The sequence below is a fragment of the Echinops telfairi genome, unplaced genomic scaffold, assembly GCF_000313985.2.
Source record: "Echinops telfairi isolate 266 unplaced genomic scaffold, ASM31398v2 ScPeMD7_7469;HRSCAF=8507_1, whole genome shotgun sequence".
Classification (NCBI taxonomy): Eukaryota; Metazoa; Chordata; class Mammalia; order Afrosoricida; family Tenrecidae; genus Echinops; species Echinops telfairi.
The window spans coordinates 64,538,538-64,545,668 of NW_022111373.1; positions in this window are offsets into that span (position 1 = coordinate 64,538,538).

Here is a 7,131-nt window from a genome sequence, read left to right on the forward strand (position 1 = left end):
AAGAAGCACTACACGTTGTCCTATATTAGGGAATAACATGATAGCTTCTAGTTGAAGGTGATTATGGATAAAATGGAACAAGAACCTACTCTGTGATTTAAAATCAGGAAATATGTGTTCCAGGGTTGCATCCTTCCACTATGTTTATTCAATCTGAGAGATTAAACTTTATGAAGTAGAGCTTGGCATCCAAATTAGAGTAACGTTTACAAACAAATTTTAGATGACATAAAAGCAAGGTGGATGTAAAGTCTATGCTGATGAACAGGGAAGAATCTAACCCACGGTATGGATTGCTACTTAAGATAAAGAAAACCATCCTTACAGTTGGATTAATAAACAATGACATGCTGGATAGAAAAAAATTGAAGTTGATAAGAATTTCATTTTGCTTGAAATCATAATCAATGCTCATGGAAGGGACAATCAAGAAATCAAAGGACATATGACTTTATGAAGTTTTGATAGGACCTTGAAAGTTTGAGAAGACCTTGAAAGTTTGATGAGCAAGTTCATTTTGTACTTTCAATATCCTTCTACAGCACTACAAGGCAAATGCTGAGGTTCCTCTTTCATTTCCAACTTTCACATGCAAAACACCATGGCTTTGGTCAGGCCCACCTGAGTCCTCAACATAACATTCTTGTTTGTCAATACTTTAAAAAGGTTGGGGCCTTCCGATTGACCCAATGCAAGACATTGTTTGATATCTTGACTCCTGTTTCCACTTTAGTATGGATACAAGCAAGACAAAATCTTTCATAGCATTGATCCTTTCTCCATTTAACATGTTGTTACCTATTGGTCTAGTTGTGGGGAATTGGTCTTCTTTACATTGAGTTGTAATCCACACTGAAGGCTGGAATCCTTGGTCCTCACTATGGAGTGCTCAAAGGCCTCCTCACGTTAAGCAAGCATGAGTCATCTGCATATCCCAGGCTGCTATTAAGTCTTTTTCCAAACTTGATGTCACATTCTTCATATATAATTCAGCTTTTCTGATTATTTATTCAACATACAGAATGAATAAATATGGTGAGAAGATGCAATTATGACATACACCTTTCTTGCTTTTAAACCATGCAGTTTGCCCTTGTTCTGTATGCACAACGGCTCATTTATAGGTTCCACATGAGCAAAATGTAATCTTCTGGAATTCCGTTTCTTCTCAAAGCTATCCATAGTTTGTTATGGTCCACGTGGTACAATGCCTTAGCATAGTCAATAAATCAAAAGTAAACATCTTTCTGGTTTTCTCTGATTTCAATCAAGATGCAATTGACTTCAACAACTATATCCCTTGTTCTATGTCCTCTTTAAAATCTAGCCTGAACCTGTTCTGTCAATGTGTTGTTGCAACTGTTGTTGGGTTATCTTCAAATTTTACTTGTATTTTGTACCAATGATATTGTTCTACAGTTTGAGAATTCTGTTGGGTCACCTTTCTTTGGTACAAATGTTGGGGTCCTGGTGGTGTAGAGTTTACAAATTGGGCTGAAATCTGCATGGTGGGCAGTTCAAAACCACCAGAATCTCTATAAGAGAGAGACTTGGTTTTCTATTCCCATAAACAGTTAGTCTTTGAAACCCACAGCAGGTCGTGATGAGTCAGCATTCACCTGATCTAAGTGAGAGAGTTTATTCATTTGGCCAAGTAGTTGTCTTGCAAATTACCTGGCATAGACAAGCAATGGTTTGTAGAGCTTCATCAGCTTGTTGAAGCATTTTGATTGGTTTTCAATTAATTCCTAGAGCCTTGTTTTTGGATAGCATTTTCATTGCAGTTTTTACTTCTTTTAATACCATTGGTTCTTGCTCATACGCTCTCTCTTAAAATAATTGAATGTCCACTGTTTCTCTTTGCTTGCATGGCTCTGTGTATACTTTCCATCTTCTCGTGATGCTTCCTGAATCATTCAGTATTTTGCCCATAGATCTTTCATTTTGTTTTGAGTTCTTTCAGTTTCAGATCTATTTTTCCTTTTCCTCACTCATCCACCTAAGGGTTCTTGGATAGGGGTATTTGCTGTGAGCAAGTCATAAGCCTTGCAGAATTCTATCGTGTGAGTCTGACTTTGTTTCTATAACCAAGGCCACACATTCCAACGACTTTGCATTCCAGCCACCATTCCGATCAATAAATCGTGATTTCATGTTTGATTGCTTTTGGATGGATAACCTCATGAAAAGAAGTAGAAAATTATTGGAGGTAGGGATCGAAGATAAGGCCCTCAGGAGCAAAGACACTCAAAAGATGACTGAGGAAATGCTTCCTTCTCAAAATACAATTCTTCAACTTCTTCATCAAGAACTTTGGTAGTTGTGTGCATACATTTGAATGATAATTTTATTTATTGGATTTCTTTTAATACAGAATACAGATGTAATACTATCACAGACAATATTTTACATCAAAGATAGACTGAGATGCCATTTTATTTTTACAATTAATGCAACATGACGCCTCTGATTGTTTCGTTCCTAGCATAGAAAATCACATTGTTTTCTGATTCAAAATGGCAAATTCCAGTCAATTTTAGCTCACTAACACCTAGGTGGCCGTTTTTTATGTGTGCCATTTCATTTTTCAGAAATTCCAATATTCCTAAATTCACACAGTGCATACAAGAATCAAATTATTAATTGAGCTTACAGCAGTATATTTTATGTTGAATCATTTCCGATAAGCAAATGATGGTCCAAAGATTTTACTCCCACAGATATTACTCCAATCACGGTATTATTATTGAGACTTACTTTGTTAAGACAGCTCTTCTCAGATATTTTGAGTGCCTTCCCTTCTGAGAGGTTCAACTTCTGGAACTACCTCCCACTGAGTATTCTGCTTATTTTCATGAGTGTTTTCGATATCTTACAATGCATGGATTCTGTCCATTTTCAGAGGCTAATTCCTCAGAATTTGACAGCCTATTTCTTCTTTGTGCTCTGTTTTTAGCCTGGACATTCTGCCAAAACCTGTTCACTTTGGGTGACCCTGCTGGCGTTTGAAATTCCAGAGACATAGTTTCAAGGATCACAACACACAGGCCACCATTGTATAACTAAATAGCAGAGAAGTGGTGGATGTGGATATATATGATAGTTAAGATTTATTGTGTCAACCTGGCCAATGAACACATGTGGGATTATTTGAAGGGCAGAGAGTTAAATTGCTCAGTGAGCCTCGCCTGTCTGGTCTCTTGCTCTCTCATGGTCAGACCAGGGTGCAGCTGCCTTAGCTAGTTCTCTGCCTGAGCTGGCGAGTCTCACTTCCTGTGAGACATCCCTGAGGAGAAGCCATATGGACCTAACCCCATGCAGCCCTGGTTGCTGGAGCAGCCTTGTGGAGACCCCTGCCAGCACTGAGATGCTTACATGCGTACTGATTCAGCTTTCCTCCTGCAGTTGGCACCATTGCGTATATTTTGTGAGTTTGATGAGGACTTTGTAGTTCAATGTTGGACATATGGGCTTGAACTGGACTGGGTTGGGATGCTTAATGAAAAATTACCATTTATATAAAACTCTTTCTTATAAAATATGAGTGTTTATGAATTTTGTTTCACTAATCTACCTAGACTAAGATGATATATATATAAACATATATAAGAAAAATTCTACTGCAAAAATAATGAAAGCATTTTTTTCTAAGAAATCTGAAATTCCAGAGGAATCTGAAATTTATTCATGAGAGCTAGGTTTATGACACCTTTCAATTAAATGATTATGTTTTCTTTATTATTCAGTGCTAATATTAGTTTTTTATCTATATAGGGTTATTATGTGTCAAAAATCACCTTAGTGTCAATGATTTTTTAATTTAAACTATGTAATGTTTATCAAAGGAGTTATGTTTGAAAACTCCATTATATAAATATAATATATAATGTATATAATATTTGTCTTTGTTGAATATGTATATTCTATATTATATTGTATATATATATGTAGGTAATATCTCTGAATAGATTATGCCATTGGTAAAAGATTGACCAGATTACTATAATATCTGCTCGCTGATTACATAAAACTTTCTTTGCTGTCCAAGGCGAGAAATGCTCATTAATATTAAACTTACATGGAAGGTCCAAGAAAATCATCTTGACTGATGAATAACATTCGACTATCTCCTATGAGTGCTATGAATGATTGTAGTAAGAGAGTTTTCTTGCAAATGGCTTTTTGAACAATTAAGAATGGTTAAGTTTGTTTAGTCATGTAGGAAGATAAAATTAACATTATTTTAATTATCTTGCAGAAGTTAGAGATATGCCTTAAATTTAGGTATTTTAAAATATGTTCTATGTCCCATGATAACAAGGAAACAAAAGGATTTCAGGAAAACCATTTTTGATTTAGAAGACAAGGGAGAAATGCTATGCCAGTGAAAACCTTAGATCACATTTCAATGACTTCCACGTGGTCTGACCCATTCTACTGATTTGGGGTAGTGTCCTCTGACTAACTGTGGGTCTACCACCAGCGGATCACTACAAGGTAATTCATTATCTAACCACTGTTGTCCTGAACACATGGTCTATCTTAAGAACATCTGGGGGAATATGAGTCACCAGTTGAACTTCTATTCATGGACAAAGGTGAATTAATGAGTGAGGAGGGTTGGGAAGAAGTCAGAATTCCCAAAGTCTGAAAGGATGAGATGCATATATCCACAACTTAGTTAGCACATATATTTTTCATCTTGAGACAGAGCACAGCTCCTCATCTGTGCAGACACTAAAATCACTTTCTATTTTTTCTGCAAGCAGTGTCTGCTCTATTTCAATTTACTAATAAATTAGAACATGGACTGGTATGTTGGGTGACAACCATAACATTTTCATTTTATTATAAACTCTAATAAAGACAATTTCTATAACAGAAGAAGAAAATTTTTCACAAAATATTTGAGTTTAAGACTATAGACAAACTACCTGATTACATAACTTTTTACAAGTCATTTATTCTGTGGTAATCAATATAAATACTTGCAAAATATTCGGAGTCAAAATGTTTTCTTACCTAAGATAAGTGAAGCAGAAGTTTCCTTATCAAGTTCCATCTAAGTATTTTAGAATTTTAAAATCAAGAGAGGTGTGCTTCAGGGTCGCATCTTCTCATAATACTTATTCAATCTATCTGTTGAGAAAAATCATCAGAGAGACTGAATAACTCGAAGAGGACTGTGGCATCAGGATTAGAGGAAGGCTTATAAACAATCTGCAATATGCACATGACACAATCTTGCTTGGTGAAAATGAGGCAGACTGAAACACTTGCTAATTAAGATCAAGAATTGGAGCCTTCAGTATGGATTACAATTCCATATAAAGAAGATAAAAACCTCCACAATTGGACAAATAGGTAACATTATTGTAAATGGAGAAAACATTAATGTGAGGATTTTTGTCTTGCCTGAATGCACAATCAAATGCTTAGGGAAGGATCAGTCAAGAGATCAAACAACACATTACATTGGACACATCTGTTGCCCAAGACACCTTTAAAGTGTTGAAAAGCAAGGGTGTTACTTTGAAGATTAAAGTGAGCTTGACTCAAGCCACAGTAAGTTCAATGTCCTCATATGCATGTGAAAATTGGACTTAATTAAGGAAAACAGAAGAAGAATTGATGCATTTCAATGTTTGTGCTGGCAAAAGATCTTGAAAGTACCGTGGACTGTCAACAGGACAAACAAGTCTGTCTTGAAAGAAGTACAGCCAACATGCTGCTATGAGGCAAGGATGGGGAGACTTTGTCTCACCGACACTGGGCACAGTGTCAGGAGAGACCAGACTGGAGAAATACATCATGCTTGCCAGAACAACAGCAAAAAAGAAAAGACCTTTGCTAGACAAAGTGGCTGCAAGCAAATAGTAGCTACAACAATAGGCACACTAAACTATTCATAACTTTGAGAAGAATGAGAATTCCAGAAAACTTCATTGTGCTCATGTGGAATTTGTACATGAATCCAGAGGTAGTTTGGGGAAAACAATAAGGGGATAGTGCATGGTTTAAAATCAGGAAATGTGTTCCACTTAGTTTTATCCTCTCAGCATATTTGTTCAAATTGTATGCTAAGAAAATCATCTTATACGAATAAGAGTACAGCATCAGGCTAGGAAGAAGGCTTATTTACAACCTGTGGTGTCCAGATGACACACAAACTTGCTTGTTGAAAGTGAGGAGGATTTAAAGCATTTGACGAAGATCAAGGATTGCAACCTTCAATATGGATTGTACCTCAATGTAATGAAGATCAAAATCCTCACAGTGATCATTGGAGAATAGTTTGAAGTTGTCAAGAATTTTGTCTTACTTGGATCCACAATCAACATTCATGAAAGCAATAGTGAAGAGATCAAACAACACATTGCATGGGTAAAATTGCTGCACAAGATCTCTTTAGAGTATTGAAGAGCAAGGATGTTGCTCTGAGAACGAAGGTCCATCTGACCCAAGCCATGGTATTCTGCATTGTGTCATATGCATATGAAAGTTGGCCTTTGAATAAAGAAGACTGTAGAAGAATAGAATTTGATTTGCAGTGCTGGCGAAGAATATTCAAAGTACCACAGACTGCTAAAAAGACAAACTAATTTGTTTTGGAAGAAGTAAGGCCAGAGTGCTCCTTAGTGGCAAGTATGGCAAAACTTACACTTATATACTTGGGACATATTGTCAGGAGAGTCCAGTCGATGGAGAAAGACATCATGTTTGGTAACGTGGTGAGGAGGTGAAAAAGAGGAAGGCCCTAGAAGAGATGTATTAACAGAGTGGCTGCATCAAGTGGTCCAGGCGTAGGAAGAATGTGAGGATGGTGTAGCATGGTGCAGTGTTCAGTTGTATTGGGCATAGGGTTGCTGAGGGTAGGAGCAAAATCAGGAGCCCTTAAAAACAGCAAATACAAACTGGCTTTGTATCTCTAGGCTACATTCTTACCTTGGAAAATTGCTTGCATGTACTTTTGAGAGTCTAATTCTTGCTGCATATGAAAGCATATTTCACCATAGAAAGTGTCTAAATATTTGTACAAATATATTTCTGCCTTCATTTTTTTTACAATAATATGACATGAAAATTGGGCATCACATTTTATTTTTTCAAGTAAATTTGACTCACTGATGA